Genomic DNA, 27,785 nt, shown 5'->3' on the forward strand with positions numbered 1-27,785 from the left:
CTAAGGTGGGAGAGGTAACCTTTATTATATTTTAAAGCTTACAAACAGTCACATAGGTATCACAAGAATAGACAGAGTGAATCCTGTCACCTTTTTCCTGCCTCTTATAATATCTCTAACAAATCCTTGGGTATTCTGACTATTGCATTCTTCATAATCCAAGGGATTGGAAAAATAAAACTGATGCTCAGCAAGCCCCTTCTAACCCCCCACGCCTCATCCCCATCTGCTGTTAATGCCAGCCAGGCCAGCAGATCTACCAGCTGTGAGGCTGGCTTTGTCTCCCTCGGGGCTCTAAGTTCACATGGCACCTCCTCCACGATGCCCACCCAGATTGCCCCACCTAAAGCAGCCTCCCCGACTCCTCTATTACATGAACATGGTTCACCTCTATCCACAACTCTCATCAAGGCAAGAAATGATCATCTTTATTCTTGAGTAACTAGGCCACTGTTCATAGTCCCTCTTTAGAATGTAAGATCCCTGACAGCAGGGGCCTTGAAGTGCTCACCAGCGTATCCTCAATATTTGGCATGGTGCCCAGGATTAGCACTGATAGGAGAAAGGTGAGCTGAATGAGCAAATACCTCTCCTTAGGGATGATTCTTGGTTTCCATTCTTTCTTATACATTTTGGAACTTTTTTTCTCTCCAACATAGAGGCCTGCTCTCCTTGCACACAAATCAATTATAAGTAAATCTGATATGATTCCCTAGAATTCATACATTTGATGCTCCATCATTTTAGCCATGATGACAGTTTGAATATTAGTGAAAAATAGATGTGGACTCAGATGCTTAGTGCAAGTGTCTTCCCATCTTGGCAATGGGGAAATGGAAAAATGTCACTCTGGTGCATTCCACATTGTATTTCCATTCAAATAGGAAAACTTTAGAAAGTCTGAGGACTGACTTAGATTTAAATTTAATATAACTATTTTAAAACAGCAGCTATAATATTTTCAGTGCATTGACACTTCATTTATACACAGTGCTTTCATTTCTACTTATAAATGTTTAGTACAAAATAAATTGACAGGTACACACTACTACATTTAAAATAAAATGCCTTTTCATGAAAAAAAAAAAGTGCACCATCAGAAAATCAAGGAAAAATACACTAATGTTCAATAAAACTGAAGTGAATAAAATACATCCCACTATGTCTGATCCCAGTTAAATGAGCTAAGAAATAAAGGCCACTGACAATTTTATGCTGGCGCTCAAGTGGCCAGGGCACATGCAAACAAAAGCACACCTATGTGTGTTAAATGGGCACAGAACATTTGCAGGGTATCCTAGGGGAAAAAAGGATATACAAACATTATAATATTAATGCCATTATGTCAAAGCATTTTTCTAGTATGTTAAATATTTCCCTGTACTTAAAAAAATGAACATTGCTATTAAGGTAACAAAATCTAGCGATCTCTGCCAAGTGCAGGGTGAACACGAGCTACCTACAACATATACAACCAACGGTGAAGTCCATAACATCGCAGAAGATTTCAGAGGTGCAAAAAAAAAAAAGCTATTATTTTCCTAATAATCATAATTCTGTTGCTAGCTATGGAATTTTTGACTTTGGAGCACTCCTCAATTAAATTAACCTGTGAGTCAAAAATTATCATCTTCGTTGCTATGTGGTATTCTTCAAATCTCAAATCCCTTGCTTAAGTTTGCTTTTCTGAAAAGCACTTACCTCTCTGGGTTGTTAGAGGAATTAGGAATCCTGGAGCCCACAGAGTCAAAGTATGGCCAGCTAACAGCACAATGGAAATGGGCTCAACTTAGTTACCATGGATACCTCAGACATAAAGGATTCCTATTGGAGGTATTCATCAGCAACTACTAGCACAAAATCCCACATGCTGCCTGGACCTAAATATGGTCATAAATGTTTACTGCACATACATAAGACCCATGGAAGACTGCAGAGCTGTGGTGGGGGAAACTGTGTTTCTTTCCTTCAGTGGATTTGAGTATCCCATTTTCCATCTGGAGAAGTGAGTTTTGTTTTGCAATTAGCTCTGCAGAATAGAGCCTTTCTGTTGCATTACTGAAACTGTTCAGCCAGTCTTAGATGCAAAGTCTATTACAGGTCAGAGAGACTGCGGTGGGCACAGATCCTGACATTCTGACCCTTATGATCCTATTCATGCGAAAACCCTTCAGACCTTTTCTTGTGAATGAGTCCCAAATTACAACTCAGTTCCTCATCATCTGATCCGTGCAAAGGATATCATCTTGGTGGGCCTTTTTTTTTTTTTTTTTTTTTTTGTCTTTGAAATCTAATGATCCTGAAAGCTAAGGCTGTCAGTTTAATCAGCAACACCCCAGGGACATTTCTCTCTTCTTTACATTCACATCTACCTCAGAAAGGAAGGTGCAATCAACTGCTGGGGCCAGGACTTGCACTTGTGCCCATTTTGCTCAACAGTATCAGTAAACCAACAAAACCGCTCCATTCTGCAAAGCTAATTGCACATGAGAATTTAACTTTTCCAGATGGAAAAAGGGATGTCATAGATAGGAGTTAATGATCTGGCCTCCAAAAGGATTCTCCTTGGTCTCATTCCCTTGCTGTCTTTGAGCACTGATGGCATCACCAGGATGCAGGGCTCACTGCTGTCTGTGGTGTGCTTATTTCAGTGAGTCTGTGGAGAACTTAAAGACTGTGAGCTGAGCTCGGGTGAGGAAGGGGCCAGGGAGTCATGCAGACGTCCTGTTCATGGAGCGACCACTGGGCCATAAACCATCCCTAGCAGCCTATTTCATCTCCCTGTGTGTAATGCTCCCATATTCCCTTTCTTCTCCACTTTCTGCATCACCTCCTTTTTCCCCCTCACTTTTCTTTTTCCACGTTTTCTAGCGATCTTTATCCACAGCCATGGCTTCACTTACTACCACAAATAGCCCTCGTATCTTTATCTGCGGCTCAGCTTCCTTTCTCAAACGTCATCCATACATAACAAGGATATGATTATTTCATCTCTACTTGGAATTTATCTAAACCCATTCTTCTCCTTCCTGGTTTTTTTTTTTTTTTTTCTCTCTTAGCTATGGGCATATGGCCACCCTCCAAGAAGCACTAGACTCATGCTTCTAGTCCTTTACACCTACCGCCTTCTAAATGTTTGAAGCACATGAGATTTCTAACAACTGGCTTCTGTTTTGTACAACCAGAAGATTCACTATTTGAAAACAGTATTTTAAATGCACTTTCAGGAATAGTTTTTCTTTACTTCTCATGTAGCATAAAAATGTGAAAGTACTTCAAATACTTAACCCTATTGGTAGTCAAGGTGGCGGTGGGCTCCCCAGGTGGCTCAGTGGTAAAGAATTCACTGCCAATGCAAGAGATGCAAGTTCAATCCCTGGGTCAGGAAGATCCCCTGGAGTAGGAAATGGCAACCTGCCCCAGTAACCTTGCCTGGAAAATTCCATGGACAGAGGAGCCTGGCAGGCTATAGACCATGGGGTTGCAAAGAGTCAGACATGACCAACTTGGATACCACGAGGTCGTGATACTGATTGTGGGAAGCAGGGAGAGAAGTGGGTAGAGAAAAAGCCATTTTCTGTTGTTTGAAGTTGTACAGGGTGTGCATATGTGTTTTGGTAAGTTTCTTGCAAGAGTCTGAAAAAAAGTAAACATATCCAATGCTTATTCTTTTGTTACCACCCTTTAAAATCTAAAGTCTCATTGTGTAGTTAGGAACATGCCCACACATAATTTTTAAATGTCGATTAATTAAATTTTAAAGAATTGTCTATTGAGAAAATAGTTGCAATATTTCTTTACTGAATTTACTCTTAAGATTTTATCATTTTGTTTACCATGGACATATACGGTGCTTAAATCAAATATACAAAACATCTAGAAGACAGTCAAAAGGTACACACTTCCAGTGTTAAGTCATGAGCGTGTACTTAGAGCATAGCAATTATAGTTAATGAAAGATGTTAACCAGATTTATTATGCGGATCCTTTTGCAATACACACTAACACTGAATCATTATGCTATACACCTGAAACTAATATAATGTTATATGTCAATTGCACTTTTTAAAATTACAATATAATTTTTTTAAAGAAAACTAATTTATTTTCTAAATTCAGTGTACCATATACATATAGAAAATGATTAAAAACATTAAGTATATTCACAGATAAGTTTTGCCACATGCAGCTTTCTTTTGTCCATCCCAACCAACAAGTGTTACTTCTTTAAATGATCTTTATAAAAGTCACTCAGAAACACATTTTTTGTTTGGTTTTTATTTGGAGGAAAATTCCCCCAAATAGACACAGCTCTTTCCAGAAGTGCAGAAGAGTAGGCCACCATGTTATCAATCTTGTTTGGCAGTTTCATCTTAGACTGTGTTCCTGAACTAAGCAAGATTATCTACATTTTGTTATCTTTGCAGGTATTTTTCTGACTTCTAAGTCTACTCCCTAATTTGTAATCTCACTGAATGCAGTGGTATAGCTAATGTCACTTATATTTATGTCTCTAAGTATTGGATCCAAGAGATTAATAGCAGCAGTAATTCCTCTGAGTACTGTAATTAATGGCATAAACTGTGGAAATACTTGGGAAAAAAAAAAGCCTCCAATTACACAGCTTTAAGAAATCATCGTTTGGGAATGACCTAAGTTGCCCAGCCATAAGCATTTTAAATTTTATTCAACAAATATGTATTAAGCAACTACTGTATACCCCTGTCCTGGGTTTTAAAGAAAATGCAAAACACGTGGTACCTCTTCTCAAAGAGTTTGTAAAACTGCTAAACAAAGATGGGAACTATTCAAAAAGTCTCAGTACAAAGGAAAATGGATCATGCTTTAAGCAAGGCACTAACAACATATGTTCGTATTCAGGGGTGAGACAGCCCACTTCTGACCAGGAGAGTCAGCGGTTACTTCATAAAAGAGTCGTGTCTAGACTGGACGTGGAAGGCTGGAGAAGATTTTCAGCAGCTGGACATGCGAGAAAGAGATTCCAGTCAAAGTGAAGGTGAGAAAGTGTCCGCCTTGTTCGTGGAATAGGAAGCTTATTCACTTGGCTACATGTATGTGAGGAAAAAAACAGAGCTCAATAGTTCTATTTATGAGGCTTGAAAAATTTATAATTGATTCAGGAGCTATTGGCAGTTTCCAGACAGAGGAATGACCTGATAGAGAAGTGACACGGAAGAAAAATCTGGAAGTAAGCTAAGAGCACAAATGCAGCAAGATTCGGAGAGGTACAAACTGCATGTGTTTGCGTGTATGCATAAAATTTAGGCAGACTGTAGGCAGGGGATTATAGGATTTACCCCCCAAGCTGGACACCTTGGAGACTGGGAGGAGTGCTACTGGTAGTTACGCTGGAACAGGCAGCATAAACTGAAACTGAACTGAAAAACACCCATGACATACAGTCACCTTAATTCTGAGGCACTAGTGTGGTATTTTAAGAGGTAATGGTGTTATACCTTATGAACTACCTCATTTAAAATGGTTTAAAAGTTTCCAACCCTTTTATAAATAAAATCACACTCTTTTGTAATACGTCCCATCTCAAAGCCATAAAGTCCTTCAGGAAAATCCGCAAATGCTTACTCCTGGTTAATGCTGGATCGTGAGCTGTCTGTTCCCTATAACCCAGAAAACTCTGGTTCCTTCTACTCTGTAAGCCCGTAGAGGAGATGAAATGGACTGTTTTCTTTTCTTAAAAAATTTTTGGCTGCACCACGAGGCATGTGGGATCTTAGTTCTTCAACCAGGGACTGAACCAGCACCCCTTGCAGTGGAATAGTAGTGTCTCAACCACTGTACAATCAAGTAAGTCCCTGGACTATGCTTTCTTGGTCTCTATACTTCCTCTAGGTCTATGCACAGAGGCTTCTCAATTTTGTCATATCGAACTAGGCAAGAGACCAAAGGCAGAATATGGTAAAGTTGAAGTAGAAGGGCATTAAGGTCTCCTTCAGGGGAAAAAGACACAGTAGAATTGATATGCAGAGTACATCATGAGAAACGATGGACTGGATGAAGCACAATCTGGAATCAAGATTGCTGGGAGAAGTATCAATAACCTCAGATATGCAGATGACACCACCCTTACGGCAGAAAGCGAAGAAGAACTAAAGAGCCTCTTGATGAAAGTGAAAGGAGAGTGAAAAAGTTGGCTTAAACTCAACATTCAGAAAACTAAGATCATGGCATCCAGTCCCATCACTTCATGGCAAATAGATGGGGAAACAATGGAAACAGTGACAGATTTTATTTTGGGGGCTCCAAAATCACTGTAGACGGTGACTGCGGCCATGAAATTAGAAGACGCTTCCTCCTTGGAAGAAATGTTATGACCAACCTAGACAGCATATTAAAAAGTAGAGACATTACGTTGCCAACAAAGGTCTATCTAGTCAAGGCTATGGTTTTTCCAGTAGTCACATATGGATGTGAGAGTTGGACTACAAAGAAAGCTGAGCGCTGACGAATTGATGCTTTTGAACTGTGGTATTGGAGAAGACTCTTGAGAGTCCCTTGGACTGCAAGGAGATCCAACCAGTCCATCCTAAAGGAAATCAATCCTGAATATTCATTGGAAGGACTGATGCTGAAGCTAAAGCTCCAATACTCTGGCCAACTGATGTGAAGAACTGACTCACTGGAAAAGACCCTGATGCTGTGAAAAACTGAAGGTGGGAGAAGAAGAGGATGAGACGGTTGGATGGCATCACCAACTCAATGGACATGAGTTTGAGTAAGCTCTGGGAGTTGGTGATGGACAGGGAAGCTTGGCATGCTGCAGTTCATGCAGTCGCAAAAAGGTAGACATGACTGAGCAACTGAACTAAACTCAACTGAAGGTAAAAAGGACAGATAATGGAGGCAAGGCGAAGATATAATGGATCCAAGATGACTGCATTGACCAATACAGTAGTCACTAGCATGTGAAGCTATCTAAACTTCAATTAGTTAAAATGAAGTAAAACCAAATATTTAGTTCTTCAAACGCACCAACCACATTTCAGTTGTTCAAGCAGCCACATGTGGCTAGTGACTTCCATATTGGATGGCACAAATACAGAACATTAATATTTCCATCAATGCAGAATGTTCTATTGGGCATTGCTGCTCCAGAAGAACTGGGAGAATCCTAGCACCTTCAACAAAAGTGAAAGAAAACAGAGGAATAGTCAGAGACGCAAAGCGGCATCTAAGCTTTCTGTAGATGGCAAAAGTTGAGGAGATGGAGAAGCAGAATGGGGAGATGTAAAGACCTTTGACAAAGTAGGCTCAAGAAAGTCTGAGCACAGACAAGTCTACCAACATGAACAATGACTTGTAGGCTACAAGCAAATTTGAAGAAGTGGGACAGGAAATTGAGGGCCAAATAGGACAGGACTTCTTCGCTTGATTCCTACTGCTTTTAGTGCACATCTGTGTCCTGCAATATTTCAAATTCCCCACTGAGCCTGGCCTACATCGGAGGTTTGACAAACACAGAGAGTTACTAACAGGTGAGACAGGTAAAAATGGCCCACAGGCTCACGGCTGCATGATGCTGTCCACATTTCTCCATTGGGGCAAGGATGGCAATATTCCAGGACTGTTCAGGTTCTCCCTTTTACAACTTTTAGGAATGTTTCTAGGTTGGCTCTGCTAATAACTGAGATGAAAAACAATGCCAGATGATTAAGATCAGAAGGAAAAATACAAAAAATGCTACTTATTAAAAAGAGAAAGGAGCGTGGTTAAGAAGCATTTTGACACTTTGGCTTCATTTTTAAGTGTTTTTTGTGTGTTTGTTGTATTAAAGGGTTTCCCATAGTTGCAATATTTAATATAGATTTTTTAAAAACCCTGCAGTGCTGAAAAACTAAGTTGTGCATTGTTGTCTCACAGAGTCACTATGGGAAAGTATAAATATAAGGCTATCTCTTATACAGATGACAGCAAAAAAAAAAAAAAATCAAAGCAGCACAGCAATTTATTACAGGGCTTAAAATTTTTTCTTTCAATGTTTCATTCTAAGAGAAAAAGTATTATCACAAAAATGGAAAATGAACTCATTTTTTTTTCCTTTCAGCCCATGTGTGAAACATGAATATTATTTGAAGTTGATAACAGAAACTGATGTTTCTAAATATGTCAGTGAAACACAACACTTTGAAGCCTTGAACCAATGTAGAAATTAAGGAGTCAATTTTTTTTTTTCTTGTTTTGAGCAGGAAAGGTAGAGAACTGTATAACTCCAGTTATAAAACATATGGAATACTAAAGGATGATTCAAACAGTCTGACTTACAATTGTTATGTATACACAGTCATTTTTTCAAATTAGTACATACCATTGGAAACTGCATCAACCCATAAAAGTAACTCATACGCCTATTATGTTTTTCCATTTTAAGCTTGTAATAGCAGTAACGACCTCAGCAAAAGACATTTCCTCGGAATTAATGGCTGGCTGGGAGGCAGAGCCAAGGGCCACTGGTTCCTCCCAGCTGGTCATTAATCCTCAGGAAATGCCTGCACCTCCATCATTATTGCTAAAGCACCATTATAGAAAATTCTCACAGTTCTAATATATGGAAATTTGAGGCTATTTTGCAAGCCCACAGTATTCATGTTAGTTAATAGGCCACCACTGAGCACGGAGGACGTAATTATCAAAACGACAGAAGGGAAAATGTTCTCCTAGGTCTGTAAGATTATAGGAAATGGGGACTAGCCTTATGGGAAGAAGTCAATTTGAAGCTAAAAGACATTAATTTAAAGAGAGATTTGGAATCACATATATAAAAGTTAATAAAAGACACAGCATACATTCCCAGTACTTGCTTTAAAAAAGACTTTTAAAAAAATGTACAAATTAAGGTTATATGGACATTTCCTCCCAGATCGATCAAATAATGCTAAAGAGAATGAAGTCAGGAAGAATGTTTATGAAACACAAATGACTGTATTCAACAAGGGAAGTTCAGGGGAATGCAAACAGTGGAGAGTGCTGACTGCAGGTAGGATTTCTTTCTTTTTAATTTCTACTTAAAAATTGTACACACACCATGAAATACTTTGAGCACACATTCTGTTCTAGACTTTATTACCACAAAATAATTTTTCAAAAATTTGTTTTTTGTTTTTATTTTTTTACATCTTAGCTAGAGGCGTTAGCACATGCAAACAAGCATCTAACAACTGAAGATAAGACTAAAGTACTACACAAATACAGTGCGAATGTTCTGTGACACAGTTTTCAATTCTTTACAAAAAACTTTTATTGGCTTCCAGGGTAAACTGAAAATTAGGTGTTTTCAGGTCTATTCATTCCCTCCTTTAAATAAACAGGACCCAACAAATGGTTTCAAAGTGGGGAATTAATCCAATAATCACACCCAAAACAGTCTATAAATCTTTTCAATGTGTTATTGTAACAAACTACAAATATTGGATATGATGCTTTACACTTAATGAAACTCACTACAGTTCTCATGGTGTGTTACAAAGACTGCCTAGTTCTAAATATGGTTTGGAAGCTAAGTAGACCTATTATGGATTGAACTGTGATCCCCTTCAAAGATGCTGAAGTTCTAACCCTTTGTGCATCTATGAATGTGACCGTATTTGGAAAGAGGGTCTTTGTATACGTGATCAAGTTAAGCTGGGGTCATTAGGGTGGGCCGTAATCAAAGATGGGGCTTTCCCAGTGGCGTTAGTGGTAAAGAAACTGCCTGCCAATGCAGGAGACCTAAGAGACTCGGGTTCGATCCCTGGGTGGGGAAGATTCCCTGGAGGAGGGTATGGCAACCCACTTCAGTATTCTTGCCTGGAGAATCCCATGGACAGAGGAGCCTGGCGGACTACAGTCCACAGGGCTGCAAAGAGCTGGATGTGGCTGAAGCAACTTAACACAATCAAAGATGACTGGTGTTCCTTCAAGAGAAGAGACATGGGAACGCACAGGAAGGCAGGAGAAGGAGAGACTGGAGCAACGCAGCCAGAAGTCAAGAACATCAAGAGCTACCAGTAGCACCCGAGGCCAAGGGAATGGCATGGAACACAGTGTCTCCTAGAGCCTTCAGACAGAGCATGGCTCTACGCTTTTTGGACTTTTGCTTTCCAGAACCATTAGAGAATAAATTCGTGTTATGTTAAGGCCCCGAGGTTCATGCTCCTTTGTCACGGCAGCCCTGGGAAACGAACACAGGACCTGAGGAAAGAGGTGGCGCCGGAGGACTGTCAACACTACAAATGGGAAACCAAGACAAGACTGGGGGGTGACAGGAAGCTGCTCCCTGCAGGGAAAAAGCAATGGACTAGGAATCAGGAAACCTGGTTCTTGTCCCAGCTAACGAGGTGGTATGACCCTGAGCTGGACACTTAATTGTTCTCAGCTTTCATACTGTCACCCTCAGAACATGAGCGAACTCAATTATTTAATCTCTAAGTCTAGGGTTACCGACGGGCAGATAAAGCAGCAGACAGACCAACATTTTCATACTTACAAAAATCACTCTTCTGGCATAGCTTTGACAAGGTCTCAGTGACAGACAACAGGACACGGGACGGAGGGCCGCTGGCTCTCGCTTGCCACTTCCAGGGTCACGCCAGCGGTCTCTCCCACACTTATTTGGATCAAGTCAGGTCCAAAGAACTTTGCTATGGAAGTAATAGCCTGTCCTGATACTCTTTTATAACACTTTCTTTTTAACACATAGTTTTTCTGCCTTTCCAAGATTTTCAAAATGTCTCCATCTGATTCAAAAGTAAGCCTGTGTTTAGACAAGATGATTGTTACCACCCCAAATAAAGGATGTCACTTGCAAACCATGATTTTTTAATTTCACTTTGCCAATAGGAAAAGTACTCATCCAGAGAAGAAAATAAGCACTGCATATGCTGTGACTTAGTTGGGATTTAGGATCCAATAGGACAGTGGCAATAAATACAGTACATGTGTTCTCTAAATGGTTGCTATAGTGATCAGATTTACAGCTTTTTGCTCATTGGTTTTCATGTCCAAACATCACCATCATCACCATAAATTCTGGTCATCTAATCAAACACTCAGATTCCAGGAGTGACTAGTATAACATAACAGATCTTCATCATTCAGACATTTTCATATTTACAGTTGGAGCTACTTACAAATCCAGTTTTTCTCAGGTTGGAGTATAGGAGACTTAGCTGGTGAGGCATCCTGTCCATCTGCCTACTGTTTGCATCTCAGTTTAGCTTTGCTGTGTATATGTATGTGACAGGTGCAATCTGTTTTAAAATTAGGGAATGTAATGCTATTGTGGGGCTTCCTAGGTGGGTGCAGTGGTAAAGCATCTGCCTGAAATGCAGGAGACTTGGGCTTGATCCCTGGGTTGGGAAGATCCCCTGGAGAAGGAAATGGCTACCCACTCCAGTATTCTTGCTTGGAGAATTCCATGGACAGAGGAGCCTGGTGGGCTACAGTCCGCAGGGTCACAAACAGTTGGACACGACTGAGCACACACATGCGCACGCTCATACACACCTTACTGTGGCATTCTCAAGTGTATATATTCCTAAAGGTCTCACGAGAATGGGATTCCACTCCAGTTCATTCTAGAGACTGGGCCAGATAGGCAAAGCGCAATTAACAGGACATTTCCCCCAGTGAATATCTGTCCTCACGGACATCTAAAATCTGTGTGAAGCACGCTTCTGGGGGTGGGTGGGAGGAAGCATTTATCCACAGCCTCAGGTCTCTGGAGACAAGTTTCCGTATATCCTACTAGGGCAAACAGGTACTCACATCAGCCTGTTGTTTGTGGCCTGGGGAAAAGCAGGTGTGTTACACTCCTAGGCCAACTCTTCGCTTCCTGGCCTCTGAAATTGGCAGAACTCTTAATACAGTACAAAAGCGTAAGTTACTCCAGGCAAGTAGTTAGCTGTGTGCCAAGCCCACCTATGATTCTGTCTGGGCCAGCCAGCCCTTTCTAATGAGGGAATGTGAAAGAGTAACTACACAGCCACAGACAGGAGCCACGGGCCAGATTTCCACTCTCCACCTCGCTACAGTCACACAAAGTTCCTGTGTGTTCAGAAGAGAAGACACATCTTCATGTCTGTCATCACCGGATGTGCTGAAAACTCTCAAGCAACTGACAGTCTTCAGAAAGAATACCTCTGGTGGTGGATACAGGAATCTTCACAGGTGGTAAAACTGTACAGAGCTGAAAACACACACATACGCACACAGATGTGTTCACAAAGAACTGGAGAAATCTGGGGGAAATGTACTCATACAATATCCTAGCTGGGATATTGTACCATAGTTTCACAAAATGCCAACATTGAGGGGGAAATGTGACAACTTGAGAAAGGAATTTTTCTGTATAATTTCTTGTAACTGCATGTGAATCTGAAATTAAAATTAAATTAAAAAGAAAAATAAGAATATATTTTCTAAAATTTAAGGTCAAGGAGGAGAAAAGAAGAAAAGGGGTCTAATTTTTCTACCCAGAGAAAGAGTAAGAAAGAAATTTTTTATTTTAAAAATATCTGTAAATGTATAAAGCTGTCAAAAGCTTCCTTTCCAGTTTGATATTTTCCCTATTCAGAAATTTGGAAGCAATGTGGGGGGCCTTCCTTCTGATCTTTTTTTTTGGTGGGGGGCAGAGTGAGGTCAGAAAAATGTGGAACACCAAGCATCTCAAAACATGTACCCCCATCAGCTATTTTTCATTCTGAATGCTTTCAAATGTCACAATATTATACATAGTTTATCAATTTTGCATTAAGCTAAAACTCATTAATCCCGTAAGAGGTCTTTTTATGATTCATGAGAAGCCGCGCTGTAAACCAGTGCAGCCATCTTCTTAGACTTACATTCCCTCACGACTGCCTCAGCTTTCTCCATGGATTTTAACTGGGGAGTCAAATGCTATGGTGGTGTTCTCAAATTTGGATATTCCTATTTGAGATCCAGGGAGAGACAGGAAAAGTAGCTAAATTTATTGAGCGCTCACGATGTGCCAAGCACTGTGTATTGAGCTGCCGAGACCAGGAAGGGCGGGACCTGTGTGTGGTGAGGGTACAGGCTCATGCCCCAGACATGACATCACACCACCACTCTGCCTGCTCAGAATCACTGACTTTGGAGGCCAGAAACGATTACATGATTCAATGGCTAAGGTCACAGACAGCCATGGGAGAAAGGACTCCAGGAAGGCAGCATGTACAAATCCGAAAAGGACAGCTGGATCACTGTGGCTAGTTTTCTTAGACTCTCGAGTCATTTAAGTAATCAACAGGGATATTTAACCAAATTCCACTCTCTAGTACCCAAACTTAAGCACATTAGTTCCATAATTAAACCTGGCACCAAACTGAATTGAGGTAACAAAACAAAAAGATGAATCCAAATCCAAACACGGGGAAAAGCTTTTGATTAACTACAAACTCTTAACTGTATATCCAATAGATTTAAACAATGAAACCAATAAAACATGTAAATATTTACTTATATGTGGCTATCTCTTCTACTGCCCAGGTTCCCTCTAACCTCCAAGGTCACTTAGATTCTGAGCAGTCCCAGAAGTCCTAAAGTTCTCTTCTTACTCAGATGTGTTTGACCACAACATTCTTCTGTTCGGAACTTTGCAGTGGCTATCTTAAGTCTCAGAATCCTCTCCATTACTGTCCATCGCTGCAGAGATCTCTGCTGCTCATTTCCCCCCTCCTGGGTCATGTCATCTCTTTATTACACCTGGCCCTGTCTTTATGCACCTAAATCTGCTTACTGATTCAACCTCTCTGTACACAAACTTAAGCCCTGTAATGTTGAAGCTGTTTTAATATGTGTCTGTCGTACATCTTTGAAAGTTGTCAGTTTTAGCCTTCCAACCATAAGAGCTGATGAAAGTGGAAACAGAGAAAGAGTAAATGCTCTGTAATTGCTCTGCAGGATAAGGGTGAGGCTGAGTTCAGAGATCTATGTTTTAAAAGTTAGATAAGTAACAAGACCAATTTCTTTCACCCTATTGTAAAGTATTAAATTTTTTACTTGCTGATTACACTTACTGGTATCATTTTATGATTGTGGGGTGCTTGGTGACTCATAAATGACTTTTTTTATCCTCACTCCAATCCAGTGAGGAAGGTAAAGAAGTCAGAATTATCATCACCATCTTACATATGGGCAAACGGACTCAAGGATGTTCAGTGACTTGTCCAAGGTCATATACCTGGAAATTCATTAAGTTGGAAAGGAAGTCAGAGAGGCCTTTCATTGAAAACCTAGTGTTCCACTACCATACCATCTGAAGTCTTGTTTAGAACCATGGTTGTGTGCGTGCAGCTTAGTCATGTCTGGCCCATGTCTATCTCTTTGTTACCCCATGATCTACAGCCTGCCAGGCTCCTCTGTCCGTGGAATTTTTCAGGCAAGAAATACTGGAGGGGGTCGCCATTACCTCCTAGAGCATCTTCCCAACAAGGCATCAAAGCCCCCACTCCTGTGTCTCTTGCACTGGCAGGCAGATTCTTTACCACCAAGCCACCTGGGAAACCCAGAACCATGATCAGTGGGTTGGAGAAAAGAACACCGTCAGAAAGACCTGGGAATGTTATTACGCAAAATGAAAAAGCTGACAATAAAATTTCACAGATTTTAACAATAACAATACAAGATACCACATGTTGAGGCTTTACCAGGAATGGGACATGTTAGCTAAAACTGCAAGGGAAGGATGATCAGCCTCACTTCACAAAAGAAGAAATTCAGGATCAGAGAGGTAATAACGGCCTAAGGTTAGTAAGAGATAAGGACCAGGCTCAAACCCAAATCTGTTAGGACCCAACGTGTGCACACTTTCTGCTACTCCAAGTAGGAAGGTTTATTTTGAAAAAGGACATACCAGATGTTCTCTATCACCATTAGGAACAAGACAAGAGGAAATGAACTGAAAACCGTATAAGGAGAAATTTAGGTTGAACGTCTTAAGACCTTCCTGTCACAGGCGGAGTGATTAAACTTGCACACCATTACCAAGGGTTCTCAAGAAATCTCCTTTCTAGATGGCTTTTTCACATACGTAAGTTCTCCCAAAGAGACTTTCATGACTGTAAGGAAATCAGTCTAAACATTTTCTCAAAAAAGTCATGAGAAGATAAAAACCACAAAATAGGACACCTAAATTTTCACACAGATTCAAAAAGCTGTGTTTGCCTTATGGATACAAAATGTCAGCTTCTCACATGGGGGTCTAAAATCTTATCATAACATATTACTTAAAACAATAGCAAATAGTAGTGCTGAATACACACCATATTTTAATAATCTCAGGCAGAAAATTCTTTATTCATTAAAAAAAAAAAGTCAGTCACAAGGAATTCTTCATACCGTGACCATGTATGGCCAAGTTCTCTCACATTATACAATCTATACATTAATATGATGTATGCAATTAATAGGAAACCATGTGTTGCCAATGAGCATGATATGAATGGGTTCTCTGTGAATACTAAGGAATCCTTGAGAGGTTTTGACAATGCAAGTAAGGTAATAGAGATGTTTTGTTTCTATAATTTCTAAAATGGGTCCCAATTGATCTACACTGAGATTAGGGATTTAACAGCAAAGCAGACTGGTTATGCATTAGACAAAGTTGCCATTTTTTTGCTTATAATATTATAGAGTTCAAACAATTCTGTGTAGCTCATCAGCTGCCTGAATATCATGCAAACAATATACAAAATCCTAAGCCTGGCTCATTCATTGGTCAATTTTAATGTCTACAAAAGAAGTAGATTACCCCTGGGGAAGAGCATGACCAAATGAAAATACAGACTTAATAAACCATTGTTTTGGTTTGATAGCCTGGAAATGAGCACTCTAAATGGCAAATCCAAATGGAAAGTCAGTAAACTCTATACCACTTCTCTGAAAAGAATTATAGGGATGTGAATTAGGGTTGGGAATGAGTTCATTTTCATCCAATCCATATGGGAAATAGACGGTCCAAAGATAAGAAAGGAGATGGAAGGATGTAAAAATCAAACATAACCTACTCCTAGAAGAGAAATGGAAAATTGAGTAAGAGCACAGGAGAATGAAATGTTATGGGATTTCCTAAGTGGTACGAGAAGTCCAGTGGTATGAGAAGCACTACTCACCGAATGCCAGTCTCTCAAGAGAATGGTCGGAGGGGGGCCACAGAGATGGCCATTTGTACTTGCAGTTCCACCCCAGATCTACCAACTGAGAGGGAGCCAGGTCTACAAATGCTTCATCAAAATGCATTAGGGAATTTGGGTGTGTGTGCTCAGCCGTGTCTGATTCTTTGCAACCCTGTGGACTGTAGCCCACCAGGCTCCTCTTTCTGTGGGATTTCCTAGGCAAAGTAGTGGAGTGGGTTACCATTTCCTACTCCAGGGTATCTTCCCGACCCAGGGATCGAACCTGAGTTTCCTCTGTCTCCTGCATTGACAGGTGGATTCTATGCCACCTGGGAAGTCCATTAGGGAATTTAAAGACCATTAAAGTTGGGCCATCTGAGAGGACAACGGCAGGAAAGAAAACGTATTTTCTTACTGAGATTCTGTAATGAAGAAATTAGATTCTGGGATCAACTTTAGACACACACTGGCGGATATACGTCTTCTCTGATGTCAGAATCATTTGAAACAGGGAATGATAAAAGACTGCAAAACAAGTGGTATTTTATATAGAATAGTATCAGCTATAATCTTTACGATTCCCTGCTCCTCCATACCTCCCTGGGTGTTGGTGCTTCCTGCAATAGGGTACTCCCTCAAGACTGAAAATATTTGGATTGTCTAGAAACTTGGCCGACCTGCGCTTCCTTTATTGGTAATGTTAATGCTTAAACTTCTAAGTTATGTGACATTGCTACCTATGTTATTCCTACTGTGAAGTCCTATGCCTACAGTGATGTAAACCTAGGGCGTTAGATTTCCCCCCAATGAATCCCTAGCTATAAACCCCACTGCTTTATGTGTCACTTTAAGTGCTTCAAAATAGCCTTAAAAGAAGTCAAAGAAACAAATAGTTATCAACTGAGTCTCCTCATCTTTCTTTGCAGGTTAGTACTAAAAATCAGGAGGAAAGGAAATGGGAGACAGACAATGAAAATGAGTTCATGTAGAAAAAAAATCAGAAACTATCTTTGAAAATTATCTTGTGACGTTTTGCCAATAAAGCTCTTTTCTGTTTTTCTGATGATCCAAAGCTGTGACAAAAAATTCTTTTAAGGGAGAGTGCCAGAGTCTATTTTGGAAAGCAGAATGCTATTTCCAGGGGTGAGCAAATGGAAACGTTAATATAGAGCAAGGCGTTCAAAGTCTGCATCGGGCCTGGCTGATAGTGGCTCACAGCGTAGTTCTTAAGTGGAAAGGCATAGGCTGGAATTCAAAATCGTGATAAACACTGCTTTGATGCCTACAGGTTGTACTTTTAACCCTTGTGTGGGCAGTCCAAAAATACAAAACCTCTGATTAAAGAAGGAACTCAATTCAAATCCACACTTAGTACTGGAAACAAAAACTGAAAGGCCATGCTTTTTGCACATTAATGAAATACTATCATTCTGTTCCCCAGACATTTATTAAGTCTTACACATCTGAGCGACTGAACTGAACTGAACTGATGGACCTGAAACTATACTAACATCTATGCTTATGATCTATTGAGTGCTTGTCTCTTGATGAATGAAAATTTTTGAAGGCTTCTCATTTAATTCTTATGAAACAATCCTAAGGGATGAGAACTGTTATTAACCTCTGTTTTGCATCCAGGGAGACTGGGCTGGTGACAATGAGCAACTTGCCTTGATAAGCTGATAAGGGAACCAGGCAGTCTGAGCTCTTAATCACTTTGGTGAATTCCTCCCTACGTCCTAGGTGCTGAGGGTAAAAAGATAACTACAGCTTGCTCTCTACCCTCCCAGAGCTAATTTTTAAATACAAATGGAAGCACGATTCTGAAACATTAAAATACATGATCAAGTTGTTTTACCACCTAGTGACCTTTAGATTATTTGATAAATATAAATTAAATTCTTTTTGCAAGAACAAAGAGAGAAAAGATGAATATATGCTAGAATGGCAGCTCAAGAGGATTACTCTGGTCTTTCTGTTTCCTTTCTCCTTTTCTTTTCGGAGCCTGTATCTGACTATTGAATACCTATCTTTTTATTGTTGCTGTTCAGTTGCTAAGTCGTGTCCGACTTTTTTGCGACCCCATGGACTGAAGCCTGCCAGGCTCCTCTGTCCATGGGATTTCCCAGGCAAGAATACTGGAGTGGGCTGTCATTTTCTTTTCCAGGGAATCTTCCCGACCCACAAACTAAACCCGAGTCTCTTTGCAATAGCACGTGAATTCTTTACCACTGAGTCACCAGGGAAGCCCACCTAATTGTTTTAAGTCTAACTTAACTAAATATAGGCTTCTCAGCTAATCCCACTCCAGTATTCTTTCCTGGAAAATCCCATGGACAGAGGAGCCTGGCAACTACAGTCCAAGGGGTCGTAAAGAGTCAGACACGACTGAGCACAAGTGTAACTAAATATAATTGAACTATTTTAATAAATCATACATCTGATACTAGCCTGGATATGTGCCGTGGTGATAATGAGCGAATATAACTCTGAGCCCACCAGTACAACTAATTCACAAATTTATATATATATATATATATATATATATATATATAAAGTTCAAAGCAACATAATCACTTCTATGGAAGGTCTCGATAATTCAAAAGAGTTCAAAATATTTGAAATCTGGGCTTTCATTTACCCGCACGACATCTGAAGCACAGAGCAGTGATCTAATGACCTGGCATCAGGTTTCCTTTCGTTGCGAGCACCCCAAAGGCAGCTACCACCGATTTTGTTGGCCTCTCCATTCCCAGGACCTAGCACAAGCCCTGATCCATAATATTGCCAGAAGACTTTGTTGGACAAAAGTGAAGTCATAAAGTCAACAGGTCTCAGAACTGAAGCCCTAGCGTTTAAATGGTCAAGCCAAGAAAGACACAAGCAAACAAACAAGTGAACCAAAGTGCTTAAGTTTCTTCTCTATCCACTGTCTGTCTTACATGCTGAGCCTTCTGCACAATATTATGTTCAAAGAGACACTTGAAGTGCATTTTTTGGCACCTCACATCAGCAGTGAAACCACAGGTGATGACATGGCTTCCCTTGGTCATAGAGGTAGGGTGAGCTCTATGATCTTTTAACACCACAACAGGGTGCCTCCTGCTTCATAAGGTAATCTCCATTTGCCAGAAGTTAAACAACTGTCATTCCCCAACCTGCCTCTAATCCAAGAGTGCACTTAGCAGGTGGCGCTACTGAAGAACCTGCCTGCCAATGCAAGAGACGCCCGAGACGCAGGTTCGATTCCTGAGTCAGGAGGATCCCCTGGAGAAGGAAATGGCAACCCATTCCAGTACTCTTGCCTGAGAAACCCCATGGAGAGAGAAGCCTGGCGGGATTCAGTCCATACGGTCGCAAAATGCAAGAGTAGACAGTGCAATTCCTCTGTCTTCGAACAGGGACAAAGCCTTGCTAAATAAACCAAGCCTGATCGGCAGCCACTCATCAATACTAAGGAAAAACAAAAAAGAGACTTCACTTCCAACAGCATTCTGAAAAAGATATTTTACCTTGAAAATTATAAGAATGAAAATTTATCACAAAGTTTTATAAATGTATTAAAAGAATGAATAGCGAATAAAAAATAAATTTCAATGTCATAGCTGCACTAAATTTACCCCTGAGGACAGGGTTTGGGGGTGGCTTGGATGTATCAAATTGACAGGTAATCTGAAAACCCTATGTCTGTCATTACTCCCAGCCTCCTTCCCACCAAGCCTTTTACCAGAGTTGAACCCTGTTCCCAGGCCTGCCCTGCATCTGGTGGAGGCGCTAATGAGCAGTGAAATGGCCAAAGGGCAGGCAGCAGAGGGGAGCAGGAAAAACAGCACAAAAAAGGGAACAGGAGGCTGAACCTTCTACAAAATCAACAATCAGTCCCTGGATAATAGTGCTGGTAGTAGTAATAAAGGTTTCTATATTTTGCAACTCAAAATGCTTGACATTCATTAATTATGGATAGACCACTCCTACTTAAATGGGAGAGAAAGTATTGAGTACATTGAGCAACCTGCCCAAAGGTACACAGTTCATCAAAACCGTCTTTACCTATGTCCAGAAAAGAAACAGTAGGTTTGATTAAATCCCACTGGATTGACATTTTGCCAAAAATAGTGAAATATTTGTGTCAAATATGGAAGAGTTTAGAATCAAGAACTCCTTGGTTAAAAAAAAAAAAAAACCTTAAAAACAGATTCCACTCTTTAAAAGAGAACAAAAACATTCTCTTGACACATGGAGTAATATTTTTACCTATCTTACCTTGTTGAAAAAATATATATGGCATATTAGTGTCATTTATACATGACAGGAGGGTTTCCAGTGTTTTAGAAATACTTACTGCCATCCATAAAAACTCAGATTTGGGGAAACATAAGTAAATAAGTGTATGATAGTATGGATAAAGTCTTTAATGCATTTACTGTCATATAAAATGGTCACTGAATTTCATACACCTGCCATTTAATCAGAGTGAAACTGAGATTACTACCTTGGCCAAGATTTTAGTGATCTGATTATTTGGGTAGAGAAACGGGACATTTATTTTAACTGCCTCCTGTCTATAATCTGCCACTCAGCCACAAGTGGACAACATATTCTTCCTGGATCATAGTTTAATAAAACCACATGGCCACTGTGGTAGAATCATTTGAGCAGTGGACCCGAAGGTCAGTGTCTGAATAATCCTGAATGGCCAGCATCTGGTAGAAGCTGGTCATGCCAAACTGAACTGGATGACCAAGAAGAGCTAGTTATCAATCTCTTTGTTAAAAATATCATTAACTGAAAAATTAAGAACAGGACTTCAATACTGAGACAAGAATAAAAGAATAAAAGAGATCAGAATACTAATGATCAAATCCAATTCTCCCATTCTGAGCATGATTTATTTATTAGTGTTTTCATTATTTAATCTTGTAATTTAAAGTAAGCATTTTAGGGAATTTTGCAATAAGTTATTTAAAAAGAAAGTTAATTTAAATCACTTTCCCCCACAGAGTTCTGTTGTGGTTTGCCAAAAAAAAAACAAAACAAAACTCCATTTTTATTACAAAATACTGCAAAGAAGGTAGTTTCAGAAAATATAGTTTACCAATACTGAACACCTTCTAAGCATCAGAAAATTTGTATTATAATTACTGAGCATATATCAAAAACTCATGTGTTATAGAGGAAGCATCTCTAGGTTTTTAAAGCATGTTGTTTTTAACATATTCAAATGAAAAATGGTTTTATCTTCACATACTCCATTAACAGATGGTTTTTGATGTTCTATCAAAGTCATTTCTTTCCCTCAGTAAAATGTTACAATTATATGCAAAATGCATTACTGGATATTTCTTTCTAACCATAGAAGAAATATTTTCAGTTTAAACAAGCAAGTATTAAATTACAAGTGGCTAAAAGTTAAAAAAAAAAGTAAGAAACATCTGGAGGGAAAAAATAATGGAAATGAAAACCCAATGTTTTCAACAGTAGATTTCCAGGTTCTTCAATACATCAATACTTGGAATATTTAGAAGAAATCCAAAGAGTTTCAATCAGTCTAGTTGTAAGAAGTTTTACTCTGATTTAGTTCCTCCCACTTGATTTTAAAATCATAATTTAAGTTTCTAGATTTCTACAAACTCAGAAAAACAAAAAGCTCTTGCCGCCTATCTAGAATGTCTGACTAACAAATGAAATTACATCACTTTCTTGTGATCACAAGCTCTTTTATAAAAGAAAGACAACTGTCCCTCAAAAGAGATGGAATGGAAATGCATATTTTTAAATCAACATACCGCACACACCCCATTACCAAAAGGAGAGAATCAGCAATCCGAGAAAACAGCTGGGGTTTGTTAGTAACTTTCTAGTGACCAACTGAAGTTAAGCTTCAGCATCTGGTACTTGGGTCAATTTCTAGGTCAATTTCTAGGTCAATTTCAGTATCTCCAGAATGATTTTTTTTTTCCTTTACAAACCATTAATTTATATTGGGGAGTATTTCCCTCCCCTTGTTAATTTCCTTTCTCATAAAGATACTCTGAAAACAAAACACCTAAAAACATCCCTGGTTCCCACTGATTTATTCTTTATTAGTTTGTCCTCGCTTTTTTTCCTCCAGAAGCACTAGCTGCTTCACAAAGCAACATCTGGATGGAGCATTTCATATACAAGGTTAACATCTTTATTATCGTCATGTATTCCTGAACCTTAGCTCCACTCTCTAAAACTTTTGCCAAATACTTTCCATCACTAAATCAGTTGTGTGATGGGCTCCTTTCTAAGGCCAAAATGAAGAAATACAAAGAAATATGAAATGCCTAGTTTCACCTGGCAAAACGATTGACTAACATATACCTAAGTAGATTCTAAGAAGCCAGAACAGCTCTGCATGTGCCTACTGAGGCAAACAGCAGAAATTCTACTTTCTGAATTGATGAATATGACATCAAACCTCTAGAGTAGCAGGCTTATAAGCTGCCATTTAAATTATTTTCCTTAACTATAAGTAGATTCAAAATGTAATTTAGTATTATTTATAAGCTATTCTTAGACTTGATGATATTCAGCAGATATATTAAAGATCTAATTACACCACAAAGGGTACTTGATGAGTTTGATAACATAATTGTCACCTCACTCCATGTGTAACTATAGGCAGCTATAAGTAATTAGGGTTTAGGCAGTGTGTAATATCTACATGAAAGTGTAGAGTGGAATTAATAATAATGTCGAACATTTATTGAGTATTTACTATATGCCAGACCTTGTATTAAGCCCTTTGTATCAATTCCCTATTTAATCCTCACACAACTCTATAAGAAATGTACCACTCTTGTACCACTCTTAAAGAGGAGGAAACTGGACCTTTAAAACTGAAAACAGAACTACCATATGACCCAGCAATCCCACTCCTGGGTATTTATCAAAAATATAAAAAATAAATGAAAACACTAATTCAAAAAGATACATGTACCCCAATGTTCACAGCAGCATTATTTACAATAGTGAAGATATGGAAGCAACCTAAGTGCCCATCAACAGACAAATGGATTAAGAAGATGTGGTACATAGAAAATGATGGAATATTACTCAGCCATAAAGAAAGGAAATTTTGCAGGTTATTGCATTAAGTGGAATAGGGAAGGAGACAAAAGACAAACACCGTATGATATCACTTACACGTGGAATCTAAAAAATAAAACTAGCGACCGTAACAAAAAAGAATTAGACTAATACACGTAGAGAATAGGGGCTCCTAGTGGATATACCCTCCTAGAGGGTATGGGGGAGGGGCAAGAGAAGGGTAGGAGATTAAGAGGCACAAAATACTATGACTAAAACAACCTACAAAGATAGACAGTACAACATAGGGAATACAGCCAATATTTTATGATAACTATAAGTGAAATATAATCTGTAAAAACTGAATCAGCATGTTATATACCTGGAACAATTAAAATAATTACCTAAAATTAAATAATCTTTTAAAGAGAAGATTAGTTAATCAAATATTTAAAATAATCTTTAAAGTGTTTTTTAAAAGGTCATGTAATTTGCTCAAAATCCCAGTGAATCAAGTGATGGACCAGAATTTGAACCCAAGCCACCTGAATCCAAATCCTGAGCTCCTGACTCAAGAGACCAGTAGAAAAGGCAAGTCCCACTTCTCTTTCCTTCCTTTACCTCTCACTTCCTCCATGCCCAAAAGATGTGAAAGTCCAAAGCAGCTCATCAGAATAATGGATCTGAAATCTGATTCAAACTCACAAGAAAACAGAAGGCAAAGGAGAATAAAGTAAGCAGAATAAATGAGCTTAAACAAAGTCTAGCTAGTCGTCACTGGATTAGTCAACACTCCATCCCCAGAAGAGGCAAGACTGGCACAAATTCTGCTTCTACAGCTACACACTTTCAGTTCATCAGCTTTGGAGTAAACTACCAAGTACTGATTCCAATCACATCGGGTGAGAGGGTTACACTGTACATATCTTCTTCCAGGCCTGTTACAGGACACTATAAAATGTACGAGACATCTTTTTAAAAGCAAAAGAACTTTTAAAACAAAACAAATGAGAAGAATAAAAGGGGAGCAATTTGTCTTTTAGGTCCTGTACCTAGTAAATCCTGTTGGTTCAAAAACATAGCTCTAATATGGGGAAATCAGTGAATGACACTGTTGGAAAAAATTGAGCTTACTATAAAGTACAAGGCTTATTTCCTATGGAAAATGCAATAATTTATTTCTTTAGTACAAGCTCTCCAGTAAAGAATGCCCTTGAACTGAATGCCTTGCTGTGACCAGCCATGCACACTCTACCCAACAGAATATATATGAGCAAAGAGGAAACACGCTGTCGAGAAAAAAAAAAAAAACACAACACAATTTCCTTCTATTTCCTTTTCTAAGTAGAACAACTCTTCTTTGGGGAACAAATCAGGGTCTTGTAACAATTCACTACACAATATTTTCCATTCTCATAGCCAGTAAAAATTAGAAACCAGGAAGGGTCAATGAGGATGGCCCAATTATTCCCAGAAAGGCAAGGGCTTTTGTGGTGGGCGCTTTACATGGGCTCCTTATCCAGCCTGAATATCAGGTGCCTGGAATCCAGATCTCCCTCAAATAAGCAAGAATCCATTGAGAAAATAAAAACATTTAGGTCCTTTAATTATTACCTATTTTATTCCAGCTTGGCTGAAACACTGGCTGTGTGAGAATGAGTAGTGGGAAATAAAGGCATAAACGGAGGTGGGTGTAAATTGTGGGGACTTCAAAGAGCTAGGGAAGGTTGTAATCAGTTCAGTGGCCAGCCATGGATCCAAGGGAGGGTCCATGAAGAACAGTGATGTGAGTATACCCCGTGCAGGTGAACTGGAAAACACAGGAGAGCCGAAGGCAGAAAAGGTAGGAAGGCCACTTAAGAGGCAAGATACGGAACTTAAGAGTCCATCGACAGATGAGTGCCTGAAGGAGATGCGGTAGACACAGACAATGGAATATCATTCAGCCAGAGAGAGAAAGAAGTCCTGCCATCTGTATGGATGGACCTTGAATACATTAATGCTAAGTGAAGAAAGTCTGATATTGTTTGTGTGGAATCCAAAAATGCTAAATTTATAAAAGGCAGTAGAATAGTGGTTGCCAGGGGCTGGGAGAAGGCACAGGGGTAATGAGGAAATATTAGTCAAAGGGTGCAAACATCCAGGAGGTCCAGCGTTGTGACTGGAGTTCACACGATTACGGGCTTCCCTGGTGGCTCAATGAGAAAGAACCCACCTGCTAACGCAGGAGATGCTGGTTTGATCCCTGGGTTGGAAAGGTCCCCTGGAGAAGGAAATGACAACCCACTCCAGTATTCTTGCCTGGAGAATCCCCATGGACAGAGGAGCCTGGAGGGCTACTGTCCATGAGGTCGAAAAAGAGTCAGATAAGACTGAGCGACTAAATAACAACAACGATGACAACATAGTATTATATACTTGAAAGTTGCTAAGATCTTAGATGTTCTTACCACAGAAAAAGAAATGGTAATTATGTAAGATGAAGGAGGTGTTAACTAATGCCACTGGGGTAATTATTTTGCAAAAGATAAGTCATTTGACCTTATGAAAGGTCAAATGTCAATTGTTGTTGTTCAGTTGCTCAGTCTTGTCAGACTCTTTGCTACCCCATAAACTGCAGCACACCAGGCTTGCTTCCCTGTCCTGTACATATTTTATTCCATAAAATATATTTTGTTTATTCCTGTACCATATTTTATTTATCTCCTGGAGTCTGCTCAAACTCATGTCCATTGAGTTCGTGATGCCATCCAAACATCTCATAATCCTCTGTGGTCCCCTTTTTCTCCTGCCTTCAATCTCTCCCAGCATCAGGGTCTTTTCTAATGAGTTACCTCTTCGCATCAGGTGGCCAAAGTAGTGGAGCTTCAGCTTTAGCACCAGTCCTTCCAATAAATATTCAGGGTTGATTTCACTTAGGATTGACTGGTTTGATCTCCTTGCTGTCCACAGGATTCTCAAGAGTCTTTTCCAGCACCACAGTTCGAAAGCATCAATTATATCTAAATAAAGCTGAGTTGGGGCTTTATTTAGATAGAAGCTGTGTGCTGGCTAAGCCTTGTTGTATTTGCTTACAATGCATTTCATTTCGGGAGAAGACAATGGCTACCCACTCCAGTGTTCTTGCCTGGAAAGTCCCATGGACAGAGGAGCCTGGTGGGCTGCCGTCTATGGGGTCACACAGAGTCGGACACGGCTGAAGCGACTTAGCAGCAGCAGCATTTCATTTTAGCAACATTAATCTCATTATTTCAAACAACTTATCTATTTCCTATTTTGTTGCCTATAATAAAGTTTATACAGGTTTTCCTTAGTGATGAGTTCAATTGGATATATTCCACTGATGCCGTTTTAGTTCTGATGCTTAGAAAGATGGCAAACCTATATCCTCCTTGCTATAGCCAAGGCATCTTTTTGAAACACAATTTGGTCATTTCACCTCCATGAGCAAAATCATTCAAGCAAATAAATAAAATGTATATGATTTTTTAAACCCTTCCTTAACTTGGTGAGCAAAGTTTCCATCCACCTGTACAGTCTCATCTCCCACCCGCACCCTCTGATCCCTCTGACCCAGTCACACTGGCTTTTCACCCCTATTCAATGTATTCCATCCAGCCACAGTGTCTTTGCAAGTACTACCTCTTTTGTCTAAGGTATATTTCAGGTGGTTAGTCACTACAGATCCCCAAGACCACAGCCAAGGATCACCTCAGAAAAGTGTTTCCTGGTCTCCCTGATAGAGATCACATCATGACTGCAAGCTCTGCTGCTGCTGCTGCTAAGTTGCTTCAGTCGTGTCCAACTCTGTGTGACCCCATAGATGGCAGCCCACCAGGCTCCCTGAGAGCACCCTTATTGCTCCTTCCCAGCACTAAGCACAGATGGCAAAGTTACAACTAATTACAGCTTCCTCCATCAGGGACAGAGCCTGTTGTTCTTACCATTGCATCCCCTGAAAGAAAGTCAATGAATACTTGTTGAATGAAAGAAAAAATAAAATATAAAAAGGTAGATCTATATTTGATGTGTACGCCAACACGAGCTTACTCAATAGTGTGCTCACTAGTATAACGGAATAGCACTTCTTGACATCTAAGTCAAAAAAGGCTTGGACTTCCTGGGTGGTCCAGTGGTAAAGACTTTGCCTTCCAATGCAGGGGGTGTGGGTTCGATCCCTAGATGGGAAACTAAGATCCCACATGCCTTGTGGCCAAAAAACCAAAAATTAAAAACAGAAGCAATATTGTTACAAGTTCAGTGAGACTCTAAAAATGGTCCATATCCAAAAAAGAATCTTAAAAGGAAAAAAGAGGTCTTGCTTGCAGCTTTCTCCTCACTGGGGAGAACATGCTCTCTGAAAGGCCAGAGTGCATGTTACAAGATTGACTACCTACCCTGAGACCACCAAGATGGAAAGGCTATGTGTGTGGATGCTCCAGAGGACACTCTCAGATGCATCCAGATTTAAGCCAATTCTGCAAAAGCACCAGCCCTGTGAGTGAATATACTTCCAGATTCTGCCCCAAGCATGAAAGGTACCCCCCAACACACACACACACACACATCCAGAGTCTCTTG

At 39.7% G+C, this 27,785-nt stretch overlaps 1 protein-coding gene and 1 long non-coding RNA gene across 2 annotated transcripts in view; one reads left to right on the plus strand and one right to left on the minus strand.

Annotated features, from left to right (window-relative positions):
• The window catches only part of LOC132659626 (uncharacterized), a 32,800-nt gene extending 19,914 nt beyond the window's left edge, over positions 1-12,886 (plus strand). The window contains exon 2 of the long non-coding RNA XR_009600268.1: positions 4,882-12,886. This is a non-coding gene — a long non-coding RNA (uncharacterized LOC132659626). The remainder of the gene's footprint in view (positions 1-4,881) is intronic.
• HMGA2 (high mobility group AT-hook 2) overlaps positions 1-27,785 on the minus strand; it is a 145,476-nt gene that overhangs the window by 100,619 nt on the left and 17,072 nt on the right. The window lies entirely within an intron of this gene.

This window comes from Ovis aries, chromosome 3 (genome assembly GCF_016772045.2).
Source record: "Ovis aries strain OAR_USU_Benz2616 breed Rambouillet chromosome 3, ARS-UI_Ramb_v3.0, whole genome shotgun sequence".
Taxonomy (NCBI): domain Eukaryota; kingdom Metazoa; phylum Chordata; class Mammalia; order Artiodactyla; family Bovidae; genus Ovis; species Ovis aries.